This window comes from Petaurus breviceps, unplaced genomic scaffold, assembly GCF_028583685.1.
Source record: "Petaurus breviceps papuanus isolate PSGF00001 unplaced genomic scaffold, PetGlider_PUasm1.0 90808, whole genome shotgun sequence".
NCBI classification, from domain to species: Eukaryota; Metazoa; Chordata; class Mammalia; order Diprotodontia; family Petauridae; genus Petaurus; species Petaurus breviceps.
In genome coordinates, this window is record NW_027187349.1 from 2,829,821 (window position 1) to 2,856,680 (window position 26,860).

Sequence of the window (26,860 nt, forward strand, 5' to 3'; positions counted from 1 at the left end):
CTGATTATTGAGATCAGTCTGTCTTCGTGGAGCTAGAGCTAAGTGGCTGCCTGTGGCCCTGTGTTACGCTTCTTGAAGAAAAGTGTTTCCAAAATGCCCTCTGGTGTTTGGCTTCAGTTGACTTTTTTACCCTTCTCCTCATCTGTAACTAAGGAACCACAAAAAAATGTAGGGAGAAGGCAGGATGGAAAGATATCTCACAGCTAGCCAGCTGAGAGGCTTTTGTTAGGAAACTGCCTCAATACCAAAGGACACCTGGCTTGGAAAAAAAGAAAAAAGGTTTGATGAAACATTTTATGGGAAAGAACTGGCTCCCATGTTAAGGAACTGATCCTGATGGTTATAGATAATGGTTAATTTATTCTCCTAATATCATGAGGACTTGCCCTAAGAGTAGTAAATATTATGTAGTAAAGAAACAGTCCAGGCTGGGAGTGGGATCTAAGAAGAAGGAGACAAACACTGTTCATTTGCTTTCAACCCTATACCCTTGTAAATATAGAAAAATTAGATTAGAGAAGTAGCTTGGGGTGATATATCCAATCCTATACAAGCTAATCTGGCATATAAGAAGATCTAAGTTCGCTTCTAGTTTAGGAGTGTCCATGGGCAAGTCACTTAATCCTTCAATGCCCCTGACAACTCCATAATACTCTAAGTTTGAGACAGTTGACTATCTACATTGGTGAAGAGCCTTCCCACACTTTGAGTTCCACAGCAGACAAATTCACAGATCTGTGTACCCCACCCCACCAAAAAAATCAGGAACAAAAATATTGTCCTTGAAGAGGAGGGAAACAGTTATAAAAAGGAAGCCAGAAGGATGTGTAGGACAAATGGGAATGGCCAAGGGGGGCAATAGTAAATTCTTATGTTTAGGGGTGGGGTAGTTGATGAATGTTCCATAGGGAAAGGGAGTTAAACTAGATGATTGATTAATGCAATGAGCAGCAATAATTCTAAGCTATCCAAAAGATTATTGATTACGGCCAAGTTCAAATTTATACCTAAAATGCAAGGATTGTTCAATTTTAGAAAAAATGATGAACAGAGTTAATCACTTCAAAAAACAAAACAACCCAGACACTATTAATCAGGAGAAACATGGGGATGAACTGATGCAAAATGAAGTAAGAAGAGACAGAAAAACGATATACATAATGATTACAACAATATAAATTGAAAGTACAATAAAATGAAGCTGAATGCTGGGTGATGATGGTGACCAATCTAGGCTCTGGAGAAGAGTTGACAAAATATATCACTTTCCTTTCATTGGAGAAATAGGAAAGGAAGGAGGAAAGAAATATTTATTAAGAGCCTACTATGTTGTTCAGTCATTTTCTTTTTTTTTTTTTTTTAAGCAATCGGGGTTAAGTAACTTGCTCAAGGTTACACGGCCAGTTATTATTTCTGGGTGTGGTGCTGAGTATCTGAGCCCGGATTTGATCGGATTTGATTTGAGCCCGACACTGGAGCCAGTGCTCTTTCTCGCTGAGCCACCTGGCCGCCCCAAAGAAATGGCAAACCACTTCACTAACTTTTTTTTTGCTTTTTGGAGGGCAATTGGGGTTAAGTGACTTGCCCAAGGTCACATGGCTAGTTTTTGTGTTAAGGGTCTGAGGTCAGATTTGAACTCAGGTCCTGGTTGGATTTGAACTCAGGTCCTCCTGACTCCAGGGCCGGTGCTCTATTCACTACGCCACTTAGCTGCCCCCTGTTCAGTCATTTTCAATCATATCCAACTCTTTGTGACTCCCTTTGGGGTTTTCTTGGCAAAGATACTGAAGTGGTTTGCAATTTCCTTCTCCAGCTCATTTTACAGAGAAGGAAACTGAGGTAAACTGGGTTAAGTGACTTGCTCAAAGTCATAGAGCTAACAAGTGTCTGAGGTCAAATTGAATTCAGGCCTTCCTGACCCAAGGCCCATCATTTTATCTGCTTCCCCACCTATATTACCTTATTTGATCCTCACAACAATCCTGTAAAGTAGGTGTGATTATTATCCCCATTTTACAGTTGAGGAAACAGAGACAAACGGAGGGGACTTACCCAGGGCCACATGGCGAGTAAGTATCTGAAACCAGATTTGTGCTCAGGTCTTCATGACTCCAGGCCCAGTGTTCTGTGCAATGCATCACCAAGCTGGGGCACTGTGGGTGTGGAATGCTGCATACACAGTCAGATGCAATTGCATCTATTGATTAACTTGACCTTTTTTTAAAAAAAAAATTTATCTTTGTTACAAGAAAAGGATTAATGAGTAGGAGAGTAGGAAGGGATATATTTGGAAATAAATGTGGAATAAGAAAGAAAAGACATCAATGAAACAAAACAAAATTATTTCATCACAATATAAACTAAGTTGTTCTATTAGAAGAGTGTGTTGCACACACATGCACACGCACATATGTACAGGTGTCAATGCTGAAAAGAGCTTCCCCTGGCAAAAGAGACCTCCATTGTGGATCTGATTAATCAATCAATCAATCAATCAACAAGTATTTGTCAAGTGCCAACTACATGCCAGGCACTGTTCTCAGTGATACAAAGACAAAAAATAAAAATGAAGCAGTCCCTGCCCCCACAGAGGTCCCTTCCTAATGAAGGAAACAAAATAAGATGAGATAATATTTTAGCGGTCCTGCCCCAAATGTCTTCTATTTTTATTTCATCTGTTAGTACTGAGTTTCACTTAAGACTTTGCAATTTGAGTTTAGGGAGCCAAGAAGAAAAAAATTAATCCTAATCCGTTTCGAATCAAATGCACCTGCAGAGAAAGAGAAAGACAGAAAGGTTAGATCTGGGCTAAGGGACTGTTCCAGGCTCTAGCGAAAGAATCAACCTAATTAGAGACAAAAATGTACTTGAACATGCTAAACTAAAGGTTCCTAGGCTCAAAATCCAGGCAGTTCTTAAGGGACACATACCCAAATAATTATCTCATTTAGTTGCACTGAGGTAATGCATGTTAGGGTGGGTGGTACTCAACGGAGCTTAACACAGCTTTCTCAGAGCTAGCCAATAAGAATGATTCAAGCACCAGAGACACATGATGACAATGAATCACTTCACAGAGCAATATGAATTTTTCAAAAGTATTCGTAGTGATTAATCCAGTAAAGTTGACTTTTTTTCATAACTGGACTCATCTAAGATCCTTGTGTTTAAAGCTTTACCTAATTCCCAAATACCCCTTAAGAATTTCTAAAAAAATCATTCAGATGAGCAGGTGCTAAAATAAAACAGCTTTTAGATTGAGTTAATACAAATGACTTTTTGATGTGGATGTGGATCTAGACACATCCTGAATGTGGTTATCAATTCCAGGATCAGATAATTATAGCATCAGATATTTAGAACTGAAAGGAACTTTAAAGACCATTGAGTTCAATGCCTTTGGGATTTTTATTTGCTTGATAGTTTTACAAGTGTTCAGTGTACTGAGGTCGGATAAGACAGAAATGAGGATCATAGTATTTTAAATGAAGAGATAGAGAAAAGAATCTTAGAGGACATACATCCCAATCTCTTCATCTTTCTTACAGAGAAAGGTCTATTTAATTTCTAGCTGCCCAAGATCACTCTTCATTCACCCACCACTCTAATTCCATAAACAGTGCTTGACGTGGAACCAGATACTGGAAGTGAGGCCCAAGGCTAGAGGACACGGTTCAGTCCACAAGAGAAAGTTCACATACCGGAAAGCATATTTGTTACTCCTGCCCCTCCTGAAAAGGAAGAATTAGTGCATTAGCTTTAGTCAAGAAGAATGTTTTAAACATTCACTGCAGAACTATGCTGGATTCTGTGTGAGATATAAAGTTTAGTTAGGACACAGTCCCTGCACTCGTGGACTGAGCCCCAGTCCCACATCACCAACCATCTATTGAACATTTCCAACTAGATTTCTCATAGACATTTCTAACACATGTCCAAAACAGAAGTCATATCTTCTTTTGCCAAATCCAACCCCCTTCCACACTTCCCTGATCCTGCTGAGAGAACCACCACCCTTCCAGTCACTCAGCTTGCAATCTCAGTCACCTTCTGCTCCTCTCTCCTTATGAGATATACCAAATCGATCGCTAAAACTTTCCGAGTCTTCCACCCCAATGCCTCTCACATTTCTCCAGTCACACAGATATCACTTTTGTTTAGAAGTCTCATCACCTCTCAGTGGAATTACTGCAATAGCTTCCTCCTTCTTGGTCTCTCTGCCTTGTCTCTCCTCTCTATTTCCCATCTTCCCCAACGTTACCAAAGAAATATTCCAAAAGCACAGGTCTGACCATGTTCAAACAATTGTAATGGCTTCCCGTGAGCTCTAGGATCAACTATAGACTCATCTATTTGGGCATTTAAAACTCTTAACAACCTGAATCCAACTACTTGAATTTATTTTGTATATATTTATGTGTATACATTCTATCTCCTCAAATAGAATGCTAACTCTTGAGAGGAGAGACTATCTGATATTTATCTTTGTACTCCTAGCACTTAGTACAGTGTCTGGTATAGAACAAGCTCTTACTAAATACTTGTTGATTGGCTGATGGAGCTTATGGCCCAGGAAGACAAATAAATGAAAATAATAATAAAGGAGGACATATTTGATGGATCTGCTAAATCAGGGGCCATGTACTTCAAACCTAGTATAGATTCCTTACACCAAGTTGTTTTTTAAAAACTTTAGCTGCTAAATTCATTTTTTGTCTTTCAACACATCTCTTGGTCCAAGAAAGTGCTTTTAATTAGTTGTAGTCATAATTAGCTGCCCTTATGAAGTCAGTTATATGTAGCAGTGTTTGCCAAATATTGAGTTATTCATAGTTGAAAGTTGGCGTGTGCACATGCCAGAACAGCGGCTTATTGATGAGGTTTTCATTTTGTCTTTGTTTGAAAAGTGCATATACCAGTGTTCAGCCCCTCATAGTTCAATATGCATGGTATTATTTTGTAAATGTTCATGATGGAACTCTTCTCATTGCAGGGACTGAACTGACCTAAAATGGAAGGTGGAAGCCTACAGCAAAAGTTTCCGTGGTTAGTCTCATAGCACTACAAGCACTCTAAGAGCACCTTAGCAAGCTGTTGTATTATACTTTCCTTATAATAATCATTTGGAGTATGGTGTAGTAGAACAGAAAAGTCCATTGGACCAACAAAGTCAATCAAGCTTCTTCCTGAGGGCATCATGAGGCTGGCCAAGGAAACCTGGGGGAAGCTCATATATCTCTAAAGGGTCTTATGTTTGATACTTTGGGGACATCCTGTATAATCAGTGCTTTAAGGAGACCGTGTGATGGTAAAGCTTAGAGAAAGAAGAAACTGGTACATATGAGTATGTGTAAGAGTCTTCATAATGGATCCACCCAGTGAAATATTTTATAAAATCATTCATTTTGAATATTCAGCCTAGAGTTCAAAGTGTAGTTTTCCAGCCAAAATAGTTCGTTAAATCATGGTGGCCCTGGCTTTGTGATTTGCCTCATGACTGTTGAGCTGTCAATGGGTGTGATGTGAATGATGAAAGAAGGTACAGGCTGAAACTAGAATGCCATCACCCAACACAGATCTGGGAATGAGATGCAAGACAAAGCCTTTAATAATAAAATTTTGGACTGGGTGTGAAAACAACAGCATTTCATGAGTTCTTTCCTAATACCATTCCCCATGCACAAACACTTCCAGTGCTTTCCCCCAAAAAATTAACTCATATTTGCTTTGTATGTATTTTTTATGAAAATATGCCATACAGGATAGTATATAGGATACAAACATGGTATATGGAGTAGAGTGAGCTACAAATCTGGGGAAACCTATGTTCAAAGCTCACCTCTCATATATATATAGGTTATATAACCCTGTGCTACTCACTTAATTTCTCACTATTCTGGGCATTTTTTAAAAGAGTTTAGGTGGTAAAGCATTGGTTGAAGGAGTTGCCCAACCCCAAAGTTTCTAATACCAGTAAAATAACAGGCCTAGTGAATGTCTTATAGTTTATATTTTCTTTATGTATACATACTAAGAGAATGTAAGTTTCTTTTTGCAGGGGGGAAGGCAGGGAAATTGGGGTTGACTTGCCCAAGGTCATATGGCTAGTAAGTGTTAAGTGTCTGAGGCCGGATTTGAACTCAGGTCCTCCTGACTCCAGGGCAGGTTATCTATTCACTGCACCACCTAGCTGCCTCCCCCCCTCCCCACCCCTTTTAAATTTTGCATACCATGTAGATGAGCTATACAAAGGATGGAGAGAGCACTTGGCCTTTTACCACAGAACAGTGGGAAATGATTCGTGTTATATAGATATAACAAGCTAGCTGGTCTAGTAGAACTTTGGAGAAAATGTATAAAGCAAAACTTAGAAATAACTCACATTTAGGGTCTTCTCCAAAGGGATGGAAAGAGTCCCTTCTGGAAATGTACTCAATGTACAAAGTAGATCGGGTATGAGGCAATTATTTATTTCCTTCATCCTAAAAGGCAAGCTCAAAAATAAAACCATTAGCATTTGTTGGGAAATACTGAAAACATAAAATAATAACTCCTATCATATTCTCCCAGGAGACTGATACTTAGAATATGAAACATTCTGATGAATAATCCACCTTGGTGCTACATGGTCCAACCAATTAATTCAAGATCTGTGTTTTCTGGCAAGTCAGGGTTTGATTCAGGGGTGGGGAACCTGTGGCCTCGAGGCTACATAAGTGGTTGTCTTCTCCATGAATCTTTGCCCCCATGCCAGTCACCTGAATCTTTCAATGACTTCAGAAGTCTTGAGTCCACAAGACAGCCACCATGGTTGGAAATGTCCATTTCAGGATTGTGTTCTACCAGGTCACCTATGGTCAAGCAAAGAAACACAAAGAAGGGGAAGCCAGAGAGACTTGAGGTATGTCAATGTCAGCACATATGTAGGCAGTCACCACTGCTGGGGTAGTGAAGGGACTACACAGATCTTTCCTGATCTCCCAAGTTCTCTCTTACTCCATAAGTCACTTTGTATTCTGCTAGATGGATCACTGGATTGAGTGCTAGGCCTGGAGTTAGGAATATTTGAGTTCGAATCCATCTTCAGTCCTGGCCAAGTCTCTTAAGCCTTGGTTTCCTCAACTGTAAAATGGGAATATTAATAGCACCTACCTTACAGGATTGAATGATTTGCCCAAAGCCACAAATCTGACTTAATATAAAGTTGTCAGAATGCCTGTCAGATATCTCTCTGCTGGGATCCCAGCCCCAGGAAAAGATTTAGGCAGTGATGTTGCCAGAGTCTAAGAAGAATATGCTTCCATCTTGTCCTTGCTAAACTCCCAAAGACACAAAATTACCTACAGAGATAAGCATCCCAGTCCCAGCCCACTTCTCTAACCAACTCAGGTAAACATGGATGCTGAGGTGGGATAAATTTTCACTTAAACTTCCCTGAAGAGATTTCTGGACTCGACTACTTGTAACCAAAAAGCACACCATGACTTCGTGACTCTCATGGGAAAGCATCATTTGCATCATGCAGCTAAAAACAAAACCCCAGAACAGAGATTTTCTCATTGGCATACTTACTTTTTCCAAAAGTGCATTTATTAACAAATGGTTGCAGGAGACTGGGCCAAAGATAACCCAAAAGCAAAAGATAAGGAATAAAATGCAAAGACGTTTAATAAAAGGATGTGCTCTTTTTCCTCAAGATGGACTAAGTAATGCATGTGATAAGAAGGCAGGGAGCCAAGAAGGACAAAGGAAAAAATTGCTAATAGATGATCTAAACCAGCTGGCTCTATGAAAACCCTGATGGCTTGCTTGCCTGTTGGCAGCCAAGTCTTTAGAGGGACAGTGTATTTAGGAAAATTCGTACTGAAACCAGAGTAGGGAAAGATTAGGAATCAAGGCCCAAGCTTGGACCCTTAATGGTTCCATGACTATGGCCATGTCACTTAACCTCAGTTTCCTCATCTGTAAAGTGAGGATAATACCTATAGGACTTCCCTCATAAGGTTATTCTGAAGATTAGATGATAAAATCGGATGTGTGATGGATATGTGTCTGTGTGTCCGTGTGTCTGTGTGTCTGTATGTGTGTATATATGTATGTATATATATGCACATTTATAACATTATTGCCAATGAATGGAAAGAGATGGTCAAAGGCTTCTCAATGCCTCTAGACATCATATTTGAAAACCCATGGAAGATAGTTGAGGGGTTAGAAAAATTAAAGATAAGGACTAGAACTGTGATTTCATTGTTATAGGGAACTTCAGATGAGGAAACACCTTCACCAATAGCACCTTGTCTGGAAATTTTAATCTTAGAGAATTGTTGGGGAAACTGAAAGATTGCATATTTCAGAAGCAGCACTTGAACCTGGGTCTATCCTGGCTTTGAGGGAAGCTCTCTATCCAATATATCACACCTCTTCTCAGTGAAAGTTAAAAAAAAATACTCAGAATATGTCATTATATACAGCCCTTTGAGAAAGGGAAATTTTTATTTAGGCCTTGTACATTTTGATAGTTATTGGAGATACATTAGTATGAAATATATACATATGTGCATATATATGTATATGTGTGTGTGTCCCTGCTTTCAAGGGACTTAAAGTCTAATTGGGGAGATATGATAGATATGTAAAAAGAGTAATGATAAAAATAGAAAAAGCTAAGTGATAAAGCAGTAGAACAGATGGGAAGTATTGCAGGAATCCAGAGGCAGAAGTCATCCTAGGTTGTTAGGGAAGGACAGAGAGGCAGGGAATTTGGACCAGGCTTTTAACAAAACAAACAAAAAAAAAAGGTGGAATTTACTTAAGTGGAGAGTATAGAAGTGGATTGGGGGACATGGGATAGCATTCCAGGCCAGAAAGATGGTGTGAATAAGGATAAACAGGCAGGAGTGGGCAGATAATCTTTAGGAACAATGAACATATACAAGTTTGGCTAGAACTAAGGGCTCAGGCTGCCACTGGGTCTTCATTGTGGGAATGGTTCCTACTCCAGTTATCTCAGGGGCTCAGATATAAAGGCCTAGAGACCAAGAAGTGTTGCCAGAGTCATAGCAGAGGCATCTCCGACAGTGGCAGAGATCTCAGAGTGTCACAGAACTGCAGCATGTTTCACTGGTTCCCATAGATGCTGGAGGTATATTGGATAATGAGGTCCATGAGGATAGGGATCATGTCTGATTTGGATGTTGTAGTTCCCCAGTACCAAGCACAGTGTTATGAGGGGTTTACTAAATGTTTGTAGAAATTAACGGTCATCCAGTTCAGGTATGCAGAAATCCCTCTGCAGGGTCTTTCTGACGATGTCAATCTTCCCCTATGGTCTCTGGCCACATGAACAGAGAACAAGAAGGTACAGTGTGACCTTGGCTGAGCCCCAGCCTATACTATTCTTATTATATATTCCATTCATAAAAGTTAATTGCTGTTAATTGGTTAATAGAACTGGAGTATTAGTCAACAGAGGTTAGCAGGAAAGGAATACACCCAGAATGGGGAACCAAGCCTATGACAGAGTAGCAGAGACACCCCAGCCCCTCAGAAGTATCTCTAGATCCGCAAAAGGAGATGCAACTGCCCTCACTCTGGAGCCCAGAAAGATAGTGCTGCAATAATTGTTCATTATATTTTTAGAGCTGCAATATCACGCTTGACTCATTGATCTATTTCATAGTGATTACTCTATGTCCATGCTTCCCTCATCCTGTACTTAAAAAGATTTTTTGGGGAGGTCCATGCGGAGCTAGCTTTGGGGCCACGGCCGAGCTGAGCACGTCCCGGGTCACTTCCCTCGCGCCCGCCTCCTCCGCCGCTCCTGCCGCCGCCGCTCTGCAACCATGTCGGCCGTGAAGGCGCTGAATCGAGGTGGAACGGGCCCAGGCAGAGCTGGCCGTGAACATCAGCGCGGCCCAGAGGCTGCAGGAAGTGCTGAGGTCTAACTTAGGGCCCAAGGGCACCATGAAGATGCTCGTTTCCGGGGCAGGAGACATCAAGTTAACCAAGGATGGCAATGTGCTGCTCCACGAGATGCAAATTCAACATTCAACAGCCTCCTTGATATTATTAGCCACAGCCCAGGATGACATTACTGGTGATGGCATCACTTCTAATGTTCTCATCATCGGGGAGCTGCTGAAGCAGGCGGATCGCCACATCTCTGAAGGTCTGCACCCTCTAATCATAACAGAAGGGTTTGAAGCTGCCAATACAAAAGCCCTGGAAGTCTTTGATCAAATTAAAATAAGCCAGGAAATAGATAGAGAAATCCTCATTGATGTGGCCTGAACATCCCTGTGCACCAAAGTCAATGCTGACCTGGCTGACGTGCTGACAGAGGCTGTGGTAGACTCAGTTTGGGCCATCAGAAAACCAGGTGAACCTGTTGATCTTTTCATGGTAGAGATCATGGAGATGAAGCATAAATCAGATACTGACACAACGTTGATCAGAGGACTGGTTTTGGACCATGGTGCCCGACATCCTGATATGAAGAAAAGAGTAGAAGATGCTTACATTCTTACCTGCAATGTATCATTAGAATATGAAAAAACAGAAGTGAATTCTGGATTTTTTTATAAAAGCACAGAAGAGAGAAGCTAGTGAAAGCAGAAAGGAAAGTCATTGAAGATAGATTAAAGAACATAGTAGAACTGAAAAGAAAAGTGTGTGGTGATTCAGACAAAGGATTTGTTGTTATTAATCAGAAGGGAATTGACCCATTTTCTTTAGATGCTCTGGCAAAAGAAGGTATAGTAGGCCTCCGCAGAGCAAAAAGAAGAAATATGGAGAGGTTGACTCTTGCATGTGGTGGGATGGCTATGAATTCTCTAGATTAAATTCTGACTGTTTGGGACATGCAGGTCTTGTCTATGAAAACACACTGGAAGAAGAGAAATTCACCTTTATTGAGAAATGCAGCAACCCTCGCTCTGTCACCTTGTTGATCAAAGGGCCAAACAAGCACACGATTACCCAGATCAAGGACATGGTAGGAGATGTTCTGCGAGCTGTCAAGAACACTATTGAAGACGGCTGTGTGGTTCATGGTGCTGACACCGTAGAAGTAGCCATAGCTGAAACTCTCACTAAACAAGCCCAATGTCAAGGGAAGGGCCCGTCCTGGAGTTCAGGCTTTTGCTGATGCATTGCTCATTATTCCCAAGGTTCTTGCTCAGAACTCTGGTTTTGACCTTCAGGAAACACTAGTTAAGATACAGGCTGAACATTCAGAATCAGGACAATTTGTTGGTGTTGATTTAAAGACAGGTGAGCCAGTTATTGTGGCCGAAGCTGGAATCTGGGATAACTATTATGTCAAGAAACAACTGCTTCACTCCTGCACCTGTGATTGCCACCAATATTCTCCTGGTTGATGAGATCATGCGAGCTGGAATGTCTTCTCTGAAAGGTTGAATTGAATCACAGGTTTCCCTTGTAATCAGCTGAATCATGAAGGCCCTACAGATAGAACCACAAAGTATGTTTGGTGGTGGAGTTTTTCTTCCCAGCTGTCAAAGGATTTTCCAAATAATAATTGTTTTTCTTACTGTTGCAGTAAACCTGGTCTCTAAAACAGAAATTATTGGCCCCTATTCAAATGTAAGGTCCTGAAATTGATTACAGTATTTATTTTATTTAATTGCACTGAGGCCTACAATTAAAGCTGTGGTCCTTTTTACCCAATCAAAAAAAAAAGATTTTTTAATTATTAAAGACTTTCTTTTTATATTATCTAAATTTCCATTTCCCTCCTGCCCTCTTTCCTTCCAAAGAGCTATCCTTTATAGCATAGAATTCTCTTTTTAAGGAAAAAAATCAGTAAAATTTATCAATCCATTAAAAAAAAAAAGATCTTACAATATATGCATTGTCTTCACTTCTACAGAATTGAGGAATGTGTTTTCTCATAGTTCTTCCTTAGGGCTAATCTTTTTCTTTGTAATTTTGGAAACATTTTTTGGTAGTTTATTTTTATTTATTTTTTAGTTTGCATCATTCATTTCCACAAGATTTTGTGTTACAAATTTTCTCCCCATTTTTCCCCTACCCACCACCCCAAAACAGTGATCCCATTGAATATCCCCTCCCCCAATATGCTCTCTGCTATATCTTCCCCCATCCCCCCTTCAAGTTTCCAGTAGGGCATGGTGAATCTCTATGCCCCAGTGCCTGTATATCTTATTTCCCAGTTGCATGTAAAATAATAATAATGATAACATATATTTTTAAACATTTGATTTCAAACCTTTGAATTCCAGATTTTTTCCCTACCTCCTTCTTCACCCACTGTAAGGGTTATGGGATTTAAAGATCTCCCATGCCCCATGGACGTGCTGACATAGCAGAGCAAGAAAAAAAAAAAAGCCGAGGTAACGGTCCTGTGGTTGGCAGTTGGCGGCAGTTGCCTTTTTTTTTTTTTTTTTGAGTTAGGACTCCGGCTGAGCACTGCCAGGGGCCAGAGCTGCTGGGAGCGCTCTTCCAGGACACTGGGTGGTTGCTGTGAGTGGGGAGAGGAGGACCTTTGCCTGAGGTAGCCTGTTCTGTTTTGAGGGCTTGAAAATGTGGGTGCTTTCTACTTTATCTACCTGTGCCAATATCATAACTACTCTGATGGCTTTCACTTTCTGGTTTTGGGACTCAGTCTTTTGGTATCTTAATAAATTTTCTAGTTTATTTACCCAAATGGCAAACCTGATGTATTTTGTGATGGATAATTATATCAGCATATTTGTAATCTCTATAGGCATTGTGAATATGGCATTGCTGATACACCCACCCTTACTGGGAAGATAAGCAATTCAATATAGGTTGTATATGTGAAGCTATGCAAAATATTTCCATAGCGTATATATTGTGAAAGACTGACTATATTTCCCTCCATCCCATCCCACCCCCACTTATTCTATTCTCTCCTTTGATCCTGTCCCTTTTCAAAAGTGGGTGCTTCCAACTTCCCTCCCCCCCATCTTGCCCTCCCTTTCATCATCCCCCCTCTTGTCCCCTTCCCCCCTACTTTCCTGCAGGTTGAGATACTCTATTTAGTGTGTATGTCATTCCCTCCCTAAGCCAAATTCATTGAGAATAAGGTTGATTCATTCCCTTTTGCCTTCTTGTTCTTGCCCTCCATTGTAACAGTTTTCCCTTTCCTCTTCTATGTGACATAATTTACCCCATTCTATCTCTCCTCATCTCTTCTCATTATATTCCTCTCTCACCTCTTAATTTCACCTTTAAGTATCATCCCTTCCTATTCAACTGGTCCTGTACCCTCTGTCTATGTATACCTGTATACATATATACGCATACTCACATATGTATTCATTCAACAAATGCCCTCCTATATAGACATATATGTATGTATACATATATATAATTTATATTCCCTTCAACTATTCTCATACTGAGAAAAGTTTCATAAGTTAAAATTATCGTTTTTCCATGTATGAATGTAAGTAGTTCAACTTTGATAAGTTCCTTATGATTTCTTTTTCCTGTTTACCTTCTCGTGCTTCTTTTGCTTCTTGTATCTGAATGTCAAATTTTTTATTTAACTCTGGTTTTTTCATCAAGAATGCTTGAAAGTGGGGTGGCCAAGTAGCGCAGTGAATAAGAGTGCTGGCCCCAGAGTCGGGAGACCTGGGATCGAATCCGGGCTCAAATACTTAGCACCACACCCAGAAATAACTGGCCGTGTAACCTTGAGCAAGTTACCTAACCCCAAATGCTTAAAAAAAAAAAAAAGAATGCTTGAAAGTCCTCTATTCCATTAAATGACCATATTTTCCCCTGAAACATGATACTCAGTTTTGCTGGGTAGGTGATTCTTGGTTTTAATCCCAGCTCTTTTGACCTCCAGAATATCATCTTCCAAGCCCTTTGATTCCTCAGTGTAGAAGCTGCCAGATACTGTGTTATCCTGATTGTGTTTCAACAGTATTCAAATTGTTTCTTCCTGGCTGCTTGTAATATTTTTTCCTTGATCTGGGAACTCCAGAACATGGCTATAATATTCCTAGGAGTTTTCTTTTTGTGATCTTTTTCAGGAGGTGATCAGATTCTTTCAACCTCTATTTTGCCCTCTGGTTCTAAAACATCAGGGCAATTTTCCTTGAGAATTTCTTGAAGGATGATTTCTAGGTTATTTTTTTATCATGGCTTTCAGGTATTGCAATAATTTTTAAATTATCTCTCCTGGATCTATTTTCTAGGTCAGTGGTTTTTCCAATGAGATATTTCACATTGCCTTCTATTTTTTCATTTGTTTGAATCTGTTTAATAGTATCTTGATTTCTCATAAAGTCACTAGCTTCCATTTGCTCCAATATAATTCTGAAGGAACTATTCTCTTCAGTGAGCTTTTGAGATTCTTTTTTCCATCAGGCAAATTCAGCTTTTTAAGGCATTCTTCTCCTCATTGGCTTTTTGAGCTTCTTTTGCCATTTGAGTTAGTCTATTTTTTTTTTAAAGCAATTGGGGTTAAGCAACTTGCTCAAGGTTACACGGCCAGTTATTATTTCAGGTCATCCCGACACTGGAGCTGGTGCTCTCACTCGCTGAGCCACCTGGCCGCCCCTAAGCAATTGGGGTTAAGTAACTTGCTCAAGGTTACATGGCCAGGTGTTTCTGGGTGGGTGCTAAGTGTCTGAGCCCAGGATTTGATCTCCAGGTCTTCTCAACACTGGAGCCGGTGCTCTTACTCGCTGTGCTACCTGGCCACCCCAAGTTAGTCTATTTTTTAAGGTGTTATTTTCTTCAGTCAAGTTGTTAATTCCCATTTTATAATTTTCTTGCATCATTATCATTTCTCTTCCCAATTTTTCCTCCACTTCTTTTATTTGGTTTTCAAAATCCTTCTTCAGCTCCTCTATGGCCTGTAAGCAGCTTGTTCTTTTCTTGGAAACTTCTGGTGCAGGAGTTCTGACTTCATTGTCTTCCTCCTATTCCATGCCCTGATCCTTTTTGTCCCCAAAAAGGAGTCCAAAGTTGGATTACTGTGCTTGCCTTGCTTCCCTCGTTTGCTCAGGCTGCCACTCAATTACTTGACTTTTGAGCTTTTTGCGACAGTAGAACTCTGCTACCAGAGGGGTGAGCTATGTCCCAATCACTGGTTTGTCTCAGCTGCTAGAGCTATTAGTTGGGCTCCTTCTCTGAAGCCTCCTCATGCTCTGGCAAACTGGTCATAAACCCGAGGACCTCCACCCTAGACAGTGATCCAGATCCAAGCTGGTTAAAGCAAGAGTAATTACCCCTCATAGTAGTCTCCTGGTCCCCCTACAATCTGTAGGCCAGGAGCTCTGAATCAGCTACGTGGCAACAGTTGCATGGCCTCCATCCCTCAGCTGCTTCTCACCCTGGGGGCAAAGGCTGACTGCACTCCCAATTTCCCAGGTACCAAAATCCACACTGCACTGACCTCTCACTTTGTCCTTAGCATCTATGGGTTGATGATTCTGGAAACTGCCACAGCTGCTGGTGATCTGAAGTCCCTCCAGCCAGCTGCTGGTTGTGGCCACCCTGAGGCTAAAATCTCAGGCTCACTTAGACCTGGGCTCAACTCCCAAAGCACTGTGCTGGCTGCTTCCTGTCAGCCTGCCAGGCTGTCCTCAGTGGAAGGTTAGCTTCTCTGTGTTATTTTGTGGGTTCTGTAGCTCCAAAGTTTGTTCAAAGTCACCTTTTACATGAATTGGAGGAGGTGGGAGTGGGAGCCCCACAGAAATCCTTTTTCTACTCCACTTGCTAACATTTTTAACCCAAGCAAACATTTAACCCAATCACAGAACTTTACATTTATCCTCATTACATTTCAGCATATTTAGTTCAGCCCTGTTCTCTAGCCTGTTAAGTTTTTGGATCCTGAATGTCATTTAGTGCATTTGGGAATTTGACAAGCTTGTTCTCTAATGCTAATGATGTTAATAATTCAGACAAAGGCATAAGCCTTGCTAATTAAAAGCTGGTGAGGTCTGAATAATTTGTCTCTTAAGGACTATTCATTGGAGAGTTGAGTGCATATGGGAGGCTTGAAACAATGTTAAATAGCTTCCTCTAGGTTTAGGTGCTAATATCTTCCTTCACCAAGAAAATTTCACCCCAAACCCTGAATATTTTATTAAAAATTGTTTTTATTTTCCCTCAATTACATACAAAAATTATTTTTAACATTTATTCTTTTTTTTAAAGTTTTGAGTCCCAAATTATATTTGTCCCTTCCCTTCCCCCTTCTTGAGACAGTAAGCAATCTGATATAGGTCATACATGTGCACTCATGTAGAAATATTTCCATAGTAGTAATTTTGTGCAAGAAAACTCAAAGAAACAAAAAAAAGTGAAAAATAGTATGCTTCAGTCTGTATTCAGATGACATCAGTTCTTTCTCTGAAGGTGAACAGCATTTTTCATCATGAGTCTTGGATCACGGTATTGCTGAGAATAAGTCATTCACAGTTCTTCATCAGACAATATTGATGTTACTGTAGACAATGTTCTCCTGCTTCTGCTCACTTCACTTTTATACATATCTATCTATCTATTTATCTATCACTTCACTTTGATACATATCTATGTATTTATCTATCTATCACAGGTCATGTAAGTCTTTCTAGTTTTCTTATGAAATCATCCTGCTTGTCATTTCTTATAGCACAATAATGCTAAATATAATCTTTAACTCACAACAGGGCCAGCAAGGAGACAGAGAGGAGGGGACAGGACAAGGTAAGAGGGAGGACTGCACAGTCCTCCAAATCTAAAGCACTCCAACCTTCATAATCTTGTGACCCTTATAGTTTCCTCTTGCTTAGATTCTATACCCTAACCTAGAGCCTAAGACTTCCAGGGTCTCTCCATCCCCAAAGAGCCTTACATACTGTCTCAACCCCCACCCCATATCCAAACATCATCAGTTCTGCCAAAGGTCATCAATGAAAAGGGTTCATTATAGATGTGGAAACGGAGGCCCAAAGAGATTAAATGACTAGCTCAAGGTTACACAGGTATCAAGAGGTAGAGTCAGGATTCAATCTCAAGTCTCTGTGTCTTCTGGTCCCATCTTCAGCACCCTTTCCACTGTACCTACTGGAAATAATAGACGCAATTTCCTTGTTTCCCCTGTGTCTTACTCTTCCACGTCCTGATGGAATCGTTTAAAGGGTCATACAATTCCCAATTCAATACAACCTTCTCCCCTCTTCATAGTCCTGATCTCAACTCATTCTCCTTCTAGCTCCTATTCAAAATACATATGTATGTGCATGTACTTCTGGATTAACTCAGTAGGTTTTCTCTTTAATAGCATTTCATGATTTAGATAATATGTGTTCTTCATCAATCTTAATTTTCCAGCACATTTAGCTAAGTTAGTCTCTCTTAAATGGTTGTGGTTTTCATTGAGGAAGCTCTTGTAAAATGCTCTAAATCACTAATAATTAGAGAAATGCAAATTAAAACAATTTTGAGCTTTCATCTCATACCCATCATCCTGGCAAAAAAATGTTGGCGGGGCTTCCAAAAAACAGGCACACTAAGGCACTGCTGGTGGGTCCAACCTTTCTGGAAAATAATTTAAAACTAGACCCAGAAGTTACTAAACTGAGGAAACCCTATGACCCAGCAATGCCACTGCTAGGTTTATACCAAAGAAAGAAGAAAAGGACCTCCATGAGGAGGCACTTGTAGAGTTCTGGGGCTCATTTATTAAGCACAATGTCATCTGCAGATGGAAGTATGTAAGGAAACTTGACATCTCTCAAACCACAAGCATTTGCTAAGAGTCCACTAGATGAGGCATCGTGTCAAGCACTGAGACAAAAGTGAAAGTCCATGCTTCAGAGAACTTACATTTGAATGGGAGGGGACAGCATGTAGACATATAAGAGCATATACAAAATGAATATAATAGTTTGGGGACAGGGTTCCCTAGCAGCTAGAGGGAAGGGACCAGAAAAGCCTTGAATTAGAAGGTGGTTGAGCTGAATCATGAAAGAAAGCAGGGATTTTAAGAGAGAGAGTTGATAGGAGAATCCATGGCAGATATGGGGAACAGCCTATGTGAAGACACAAAAATGGAGCCTCATGGGTGAAAAATACTAAGCATGACATGACAGCATGCTAGAACTACTTCATAAGGAGAAGAATGAGTTCTGTTTTGGACGTGTTGATTTGAAATGCTTCCAGGGCATGCTATTTAAAATGTTCAACAGATACTTGGTTATGGGGTAGCTCAGGAGAGAGACTAGGGCTGGATTACGTATAAATCTGGTAACTATTTACAGAGAAATGACAAGTAAACCTGCGGAAGTTAATGTGGTCACCAAGAATATAGCTAGAAAGGAGAAGAGGGATCAGATCAGAGCCTTAGGATACACTCACAGTTAATGGACATGATGAACATTTTTTGTTGTTGTTTAGTTGTTTTCAGTGATGTCTGACTCTTCATGACCTCTTTTGGGGTTTTCTTGGCAGAAATACTAGAGTGGTTTGCCATTTCCTTTCCCAACTCATTTGACATATGAGGTAACTGAGGCAAACAGGGTTAAGTGACTTGCCCAGGGTTTCACACCTACTAAGTTCTGAGGCCACATTTGGACTCAGGACTTCCTGACTCAGCACTCTCTCCACTGTACCATGATGCACACAGTAAGCATTTAATAAACATTTGTTGATTTGAATCAGCAAAGGAGGCTGGAATATGAGGAAGGGGTAGTATCCCAAAACACAAAGGAGAATATCCAGGTAGAAAGATTAGTCAACATTATCAAATGCAGCCACCTAGATGGAACTTCTATTCATTGAATAAAGTTATCTTTGTGGTCACAGCTGTCCAAAGCAGTCATAAAGAATTTTCACGCACCACCATAGAAGAAGAATATTTGTGTTCTGAATTTGTCTAATTCAATGTAGCTATCAGATTATATACTCCTAGAGACTAAGAATTATGTCTAGAAAGCCAAGATCAATCTCCCTCCACCATTGAGTATTTAACCAATGTTTTTTGATGGCAACAATGTCATCATAAATTAGTGTCTAGAATTTATCACAATTGCAGTAAATTCATTAAGTTTTCATTTTTTGTCACAGCTTAAGTGCCATGTAGAAGAGAAGACTCTTTTTGATCATTATCAACAGAAAATCTATAAGCTTTTCTCCCTAACATGCTGGGAGCCTTCCTTTGGTTCTTTTACTATTTTTGTAGACAATAGCACAGTACTAAACCATCTTGGCCAGTATTGTAAGAGGAAGGAAAGTCTAGGGATTGGAACAAGAGTCTACAGTGTGGAGTTTCTATTTGACTTTTGGCAGGTATAAAATTATTCCATACTTCTGTAAAGTCAAGTCAACACCACACCTGGCATTCAGTCACCAATCTGTTCCAGAGAGTTATGTCTGAACAGTGGGCTCCCTCCCCTTCTCCTGTTGATCTGTGGTAGCCCCGTGGAAGAATATGCTGTAGTTCTGACTCTAGACTCAGTAGGGAGAGTGACAAAGTTTCCTTTGTCCAAAATGGGCAAAAAAATTGACCTTTTGTTGTGTTTATTAAGGACAATCAAGCAGAGAGAGAGAAGGATGGGACACATCAACCTCCTGAAGGCTTTTCATAGAATCATGTAATGTCAGAACCTCATTGATCATCTGATCCAAATTTTATAGAAGAGGAAATCGTGGGCCAAAGAAACAAAAGAATTATCCATGGTCACACAACTGATTAGTCACAAAACTTGGACTAATGCTAAGCCTTTCTCATTTCCTTCCTCTGGCTCTTTTTTCACCATACAACATTTAAAATGTTAGAATAGCACCAACAATAATAACAAAACATTGACTTTCAATTTCAGTTCAAATACTAATTCTGATCCTTACTCCATGTGCGACCTTGGATAAGTCATTTAACTTCTCTTTGGGTCTCAGTTCCCTCATCTGTAAAATGTATTAGATGGTCACTGGAGTACTGTTCAACTCTTAATCCATGAGCCTATGTATCAAGAAGAATGGAGGTTATATGAAATAAATGAATTTGACTTAGCCACATTGGAACTGTAATTTGCTGTTTGATAGTTTCAGTCATATCTGACCCTTCATGACCCCATTTAGAGTTTTCTTGGCAAAGATACTGGAGTGGTTTGCCATTTTCTTCTCCAGTTCATTTTACAGATAAAGAACTGAGGCAAACAAGATCACATTGATTTGAACTCATGAAGGTAAGTCTTCCTGATTCCAATCCCAGGGCTCTATCCACTGCACCACCTATCTGACCATGTAGAATTGTAAACATACCTTTTCTATAACTAGAAAAGTACATTTAATGGTCACCTGACATTAACTAATTCTATTTCTTTTTAGTTGATTCCCCTTAATTAAAATGGATGGGATGTCCAGAGTAGAAGCAAGCCTGGTCATTCTTGACTTTTTTGGACTCAGTAGACCCTGAACAGAAAGGAGATAGTGTTAAACAGTGACCCTGGCTATCCATGACAGCAATCTTTTCTCCAGAAAACATGCAGCCTACTGTCAATCCAACTCTTGGAAGGAGAGGAGCCTTTTAGAATGTTTTACTGAATGTGAATGTGGCATCAAAAGCATGGGCTTACCGAGTACTCTCTGTCAAATCAGCTGCAAATGAAAGTCTCATCTAGAATCATAGAGGGGTAGAGCTGAGAGGGGGGACAGTGGGGATCATGTATTTCAACTTCCTAATAGAAAGGTAGGTTAGTATGGTGGAAAGAAGGTTGAATTAAGTGTCAGGACAAGAATTGTGTGATCATAGGTAAAATAAGGAAATAGTTGTTATTCCATGACTCACAGGGTTGTCATGAGGATCAAATGAAATAATGGATATCTTTATGCCTTTCTATGGGTTCTTCCATATGCCTGGAATGTGTTCCCTCAGCACTTCCTTCTCTTGAAATTCCTAGTTTTCAGCAAAACTCAGCTGAAGTGCTACCTTCTACATGGGGATCTTTGCACTCCCACCAGTTGCCAGTGACTTTGTACTTAGTATTATTTTGTATTTAATTTGTAAATATTTTTGTATGTTTTCTGGACTTAAATGAAGCTTTATATCTAGCACTTAGCAGATAAATGTTGACAAAAGTGCTTTTCAGATGGACTAACCCATGTTGAGGGTAACTTACAAGCCTCAAATCCATTGGGGACTTAGGGTGATACCTACCATAAGCATATTACGTATCAGCATGTGTTAAATTTTTCCCTTTTGACCCAGTTACCTTTCTAACACTGCTTAGCTCATACAAATACCAGAAGGAGCTGCATTCTCACAGTATACTTTGATGATTATAGGACCCCCAAGGAACTATAACCATCCCAAATGAAAATATCTCTAAAGATATTCTCATGGATCATCTCTTAAGTAAAGTAGTCTCAAGGCATTATCACAGTGTTGGTGACAGTGAGCATGGTTTTTAGCCCTACTCAATCCCAATGGACTATGTATGGACAAAGCCACTGGTGGGACTGTTCTTGCCAGCAGAAGCCCTTGAATCAACCCTTCCTGAGGGTTAAATCAAATTGTGTGGGGTGTTCAGATTAGAAGCAAGTCTAGTCATTTATGATCTTTAGGAGAGTGTGTTAACCAGTAATCCTGGGCATCCCCAACAGCAATCTTTGCTACAGAAAACAGGTATGTTACAGTTAATCTGACTTTCACATGGAGAGGACCATGATATGGCTACCTCCATGACACAAAACATACAAAGATACATTATTCATTATGTGTGCTTTCTGGATTTTCTATATTTTGTCCTAATTGCTGTAGCTGTGATTAGTACAGCTAGGTGTCACGGTGGATAGAGGGCTGGGCCTGGAGTCAGGAAGACTCATCTTCCCGAATTCAAATATGGCCTCAGACACTTACTAGCTGTGTGACCCTGGGCAAGTCACTTCACCATGTTTGCCTCAGATTCCTCACCTATAAAATGAGTTGGAGAAGGAAATGGCAAACCACTCCAGTATCTCTGCCAAGAAAACCCCAAATGGGGCCCTGAAGTGTAGGACATGACTGAAAAACAATTAAACAAAAATAGTATTTTATTTAATGGTGACAGTGTCTGCTATGAGCAAGCCTGTTGGAGACCTTAAAACCCATGAGTAGGAATCAATAATAGATTAGAAGACAATGGGTTTTTTTGCATTCCTTTAGTTCTTTGTTCCAACAATCCAGTCCAACTGTCTTTGTCCGGTCAGTCAACAAACATTTATTAAGCACTCACTCTATGCCCGGCACTGTGCTAAGTTCTGAGGTTACTAAGAAGTATTTATTGAGGGCCTCCTATTCAACTCAAACCATGAAATTAGATTTTACAAACACTAAAAGTACTTAGTATAGAACACAATGCTGGACTTTGAGGAAGTTACAAAGTTTTGATAAGGCATGCTCCCTACCCATAAGTCTAATTTCATCAGTGTGTCAGTGTGGATATTCTCTCCACTGATACAGATCACAATTTCTTTTTTTTTTTGCCTTTTGGAGGGCAATTGGGGTTAAGTAACTTGCCCAAGGTTACACGGCTAGTTTTTTGGGGGTTTTTGCTTTTTTTTGTGGGTGTTAAGTGTCTGAAGCTGGAACCGAACTCGGGTCCTCCTGACTCCAGGGCCAGCACTTTACTCACTGAGCAGATCACAATTTCTGCCTGTATTAATAGTTTCTTCAGGGGTTGTACTCTTCCTAAAATAATCATTTCATGTCAATATTCTAACACTTAACTTTTCCATGGTAAAGTGGAGTCAGAAAGTCGTAAGTTCAAATCCTGCTTCTGGTGCTTCACTATGTTACTATGGGTAAATCACTTATTCATAATAAATGCTTTATCTATCTATGTATCTATCCATTTGTCTATCAATCTATTATCTAACTACCTATCTGTTCATTCACTCATTTATTTATCCATCTATCATCGATTTGTCCTTCCATGTTTCTTTCTCTTTGAACTTCAGTTTCCACATCTGCAAAATGGAACAATAATACCTGTAGAAGGCTATAATGGCAAACACCCATAGCAAAGAAGCTCAAATAGATAATAATGTCAGGAAATCCCTATGTAAACCTTGAAAAACCATGTAAATTATTGTTATTGACATGATTCTTACTATTTTGACCTGTTCAGCTTTCAGAGAACAGAAGCACACTGTGTAAGGTATATACCCAAGACCTTTCCAGTATGATAAGACCTACCAGAGTTTGCAATATGCTGATATGACCTTCAGGAATCCAGGGTCACCTCCATCATGAGATGAAACATAAAGACAGAGTATAAAGAAATACAACACAGGCCCTTGACAGATTTAAGTACAGAGAAAGAATATATACTTAGAAAACTAAATAATATAAGGATTTAGCAGCAATTGAGAGGTATCACATAATCATATAAGATTCAGTGCCCAAAAAGTCAATAAGGACTCATTCCCTTCTTCATTTGTTACCTGTAACTTACTGTCTGATTGTTGACTATAAGCCACAATTGTTCGTTCTTCGCCCTGGGATTGTCGGAATTTGTAGCTACACTGTGCTAAGAAAAACGATGTGTTGGCATTTTGGCCCAGAGGAAAATGTGTTATGTTTGTGATCATCTTTCTTGGAACCTGCTTCAGCTTGTACATACGCCTCCTAAAATCCAAAACCCGCAACTGGACATGATATTCTAAGTGTAGTCTGCCAAGGCCATTATCTCCCATGCTCTGGATAACATTCTTTCATTATAGGAGTTCCCAAACTCTTTTGGTCTCAAGACCCCTTTACACTCTTAAAAATTATTGAGCCACTCCCCCTTCCCTGAGCTTTTGCTTATATGGGTTATATTTTTATTTACCACATAAAAATTAAAATGTCTTAGTATTACTATAATAAATTCTTCAGTTTTGACTTCAGAGATCTCCTGAAAGTATCTCAGGCCACCTCTACCCAGGGTCCCCAGACCACACTTGAGAATCATTGTTTTATTAATACAATTTAGAATTACATTCACTTTTCGACTACCCTGTGACCCTTAGCTTTGTCACAAAAATAAGATTGTGATCTATGTTTTGACCCAAGTCACTAACAAAACTATTAAAAAGTGCACGGGCTTAGAGACCCCTGCTAGGCTACTTCATCTAGCATTAACATCCATTCTTAGGGGCAGCCAGGTAGCACAGCAAGTAAGAGCACTGGCTCCAGTGTTGAGAAGACCTGGAGATCGAATCCCGGGCTCAGACACTTAGCACCCACCCAGAAACACCTGGCCGTGTAACCTTGAGCAAGTTACTTAACCCCAATTGCTTAGGGGCGGACAGGTGGCTCAGCGAGTAAGAGCACCGGCTCCAGTGTCAGGATGACCTGGATCAAATCCGGGCTCAGATACTCAATACCACACCCAGAAATAATAACTGGCCGTGTAACCTTGAGCAAGTTACTTAACCCCAATTGCTCTTAAAAAAAAAAAAAAGAGGGGGCGGCCAGGTGGCTCAGCAAGTAAGAGCACCGGCTCCAGTGTCGGGATGACCTGGATCAAATCTGGGCTCAGATACTCAGCACCACACCCAGAAATAACTGGCCGTGTAACCTTGAGCAAGTTACTTAACCCTGATTGCTTATAAAAAAAAAAAAAACACATCCATTCCTTAATCTTTCTGTTCAGTTTGTCAACCAGGTCAGAACCTCTTAATTCTACTATCATTTAATCTGCCTTTGAATTATGCCATAGGATTGTAGAATAGAGCTGGGAGGGATCTTGGAAGTCATTTAGGTCTAATCTTCTCATTTTATAGACAAGGTAACCAAAGCCCAAAGAAGAGAAATCTCTCAGCAAACCTTAAGCACTACATAAATGTTTGCCAAAGACCACAGTTTTATGCCTAGTGATATTTTGAGAAACTTCATCAGATTCCTCCCTCACTGACCTATAAAATACACTCCATCCACACTGTTATAATCCTTTAATCCAGTAAATCTGGCAAGGAAAGGAAATGAAGCTAGCCTGGATGATTTGTTCTTAACTAACCTTTCTTGCCTCTTAGGGAACACCTCTTCCATTTCCAAGTACTAACAAACTATTCCTTTAAAAATTCATACTAAAAAAATTTTTTAGACCAGTCATTGGTCTCAAAATCACTTACCTTTAGTTTGAAGTATCTGTCTTGGTGCAATAGACAGAAGATTGACTGTATATCTGCTTAGCTACTTGTGTAACCTCGGGCAAGGCACTTAGCACAAAGCCTGCAGGACACATAGAGCCCGTAATACAGGTTTATTGACTTGACTTGGCAGCTTCTTTGGCCCTCCCATTTTTCATCTGTAAAATGTGGGGGTTGGACGAGATGATCTCTAAGGTATCTTCCAGCCCTAAATCTATGGTTCTTTGATCAATATTAACCACTGTATTAGAATCAGCATGACTTAAGGGGAAAAATGATGGAGAAATGGACTAAAATTCTGCCTCAGGTACTTATAAGTTGTATAAGTCTGGGCAGGTCATTTGACCTTTCAGTGCCTCCAAGGCAACTTTCTAAAACTATCATTTACAAATGAGTTCCCAATCTACACTGGTAGTAAGAGTTGGCAATGTCTGCCTCAGTTCCCTCATCTATAAAATGGGATAAGAATAGCACATACCTCCCAGGGGTGTTGTGAGGATAAAATGAGATAATATGTATAAGGTGTTTTGCAAACTTTAAAGCACTAAATAAATATTAACGATAGTAAAGCTATAATCATCATAATTATTGATTGTAATGATTACTGTTGATTTGTTCAGTTGAATATAATGCTATAACCAAATTTCTTTTAGAATATACATCCATCTATAGCTGAATTTAATATATTCAAATAGATTAATATGGAATTGAGACTTTATGTGTGTGTATATATACATATTCTGCACTTTTGCGTGTTTGTAGTATGTATAGTATATGATATATATACAATGTCATATACAAACATATATGTCACATACGAATATATCAAAATATACATTCCTATCAATATATATTTATATATATATATTTGTTTCTAATAAGCTGTGGCCATATTCACTGACCATCCCACAAAAATTTAATAGTACATAATTTCCTGCTTCCCACGTAGAGCAGATATAATTGACGTTCCAGTCAGTACATATTGGAACATCCACAGGTGGACAGAAGGTAACCAAAATGAAAAATTGGTAATGATTCTTCCCCACAAGGAACTTGTTTATAACATTATATTCATATCAATTCAACAAACAAATTTGGCAGAACGAACGAGACAATATCACCTCATTTATCTTAGTTTTTTTGGAATGTTTTTTTCAGGAGTACCAAACAAATTCATACTTTCTATTGCTAATATTGAGAATATAAACCTAAATGAATTGATTTAATCAGCACACCATTTTAGAATTAGGATAATATAATCAAATATATCAGTCCCATACCTACTGTGAAGTGTTGCAATCTTGGGCAAGTAATTTTACCTCTTTGGGCCTCAAGTTCCCTTTCTGGGAAGTGCAAGGTTTCGGGCTAGATAACCTTTAAAATACTTTCCAGTTCTAACACTATAATCCTTTGTTATCAAACCAAACAGTTCAGTAAAAGAGGTGTAATAATCTATAGACATTTTTAGTTTCCCTTAATTCTTTGTCTAGCAGCCAAATCCATAGGTTGCCACATAGTTCCCTACGGTCCTTATAGTCTAATTTATTACCTTCCAGAAAGAAGCTGTCATTCTTTAGTTCATAGATGGCTGATTGCTTAACACTAGCTTTGAGTCATTGAATTGAAGCCAAATGATGAGAGAACACTTGCAATAAAGAGCATATCAATCCTTAAGACCTAGTATGCAATAACCAAAGGCTAGTTAGTATCTGCTTTAAAAAACCACGTCATT

General features: G+C 39.6%; 1 long non-coding RNA gene and 1 pseudogene across 3 annotated transcripts in view; one reads left to right on the forward strand and one right to left on the reverse strand.

Annotated features, from left to right (window-relative positions):
• Positions 1-1,017: 1,017 nt before the first annotated feature.
• The window catches only part of LOC138147784 (uncharacterized), a 103,039-nt gene continuing 77,196 nt past the window's right edge, over positions 1,018-26,860 (reverse strand). The window contains exons 5-7 of one of the 3 annotated variants that reach the window (XR_011164891.1): positions 6,383-6,482; positions 3,601-3,731; positions 1,018-2,770 (exon numbers count right to left, since the gene is read on the reverse strand). This is a non-coding gene — a long non-coding RNA (uncharacterized lncRNA). Of the gene's footprint in view, positions 2,771-2,792; positions 3,732-6,382; positions 6,483-25,110; positions 25,241-26,860 lie in introns of those variants that run through there. The other 2 variants (XR_011164893.1, XR_011164892.1) reach the window with 2 other exon arrangements.
• Positions 9,570-11,587, forward strand: LOC138147783 (T-complex protein 1 subunit zeta pseudogene; annotated as a pseudogene).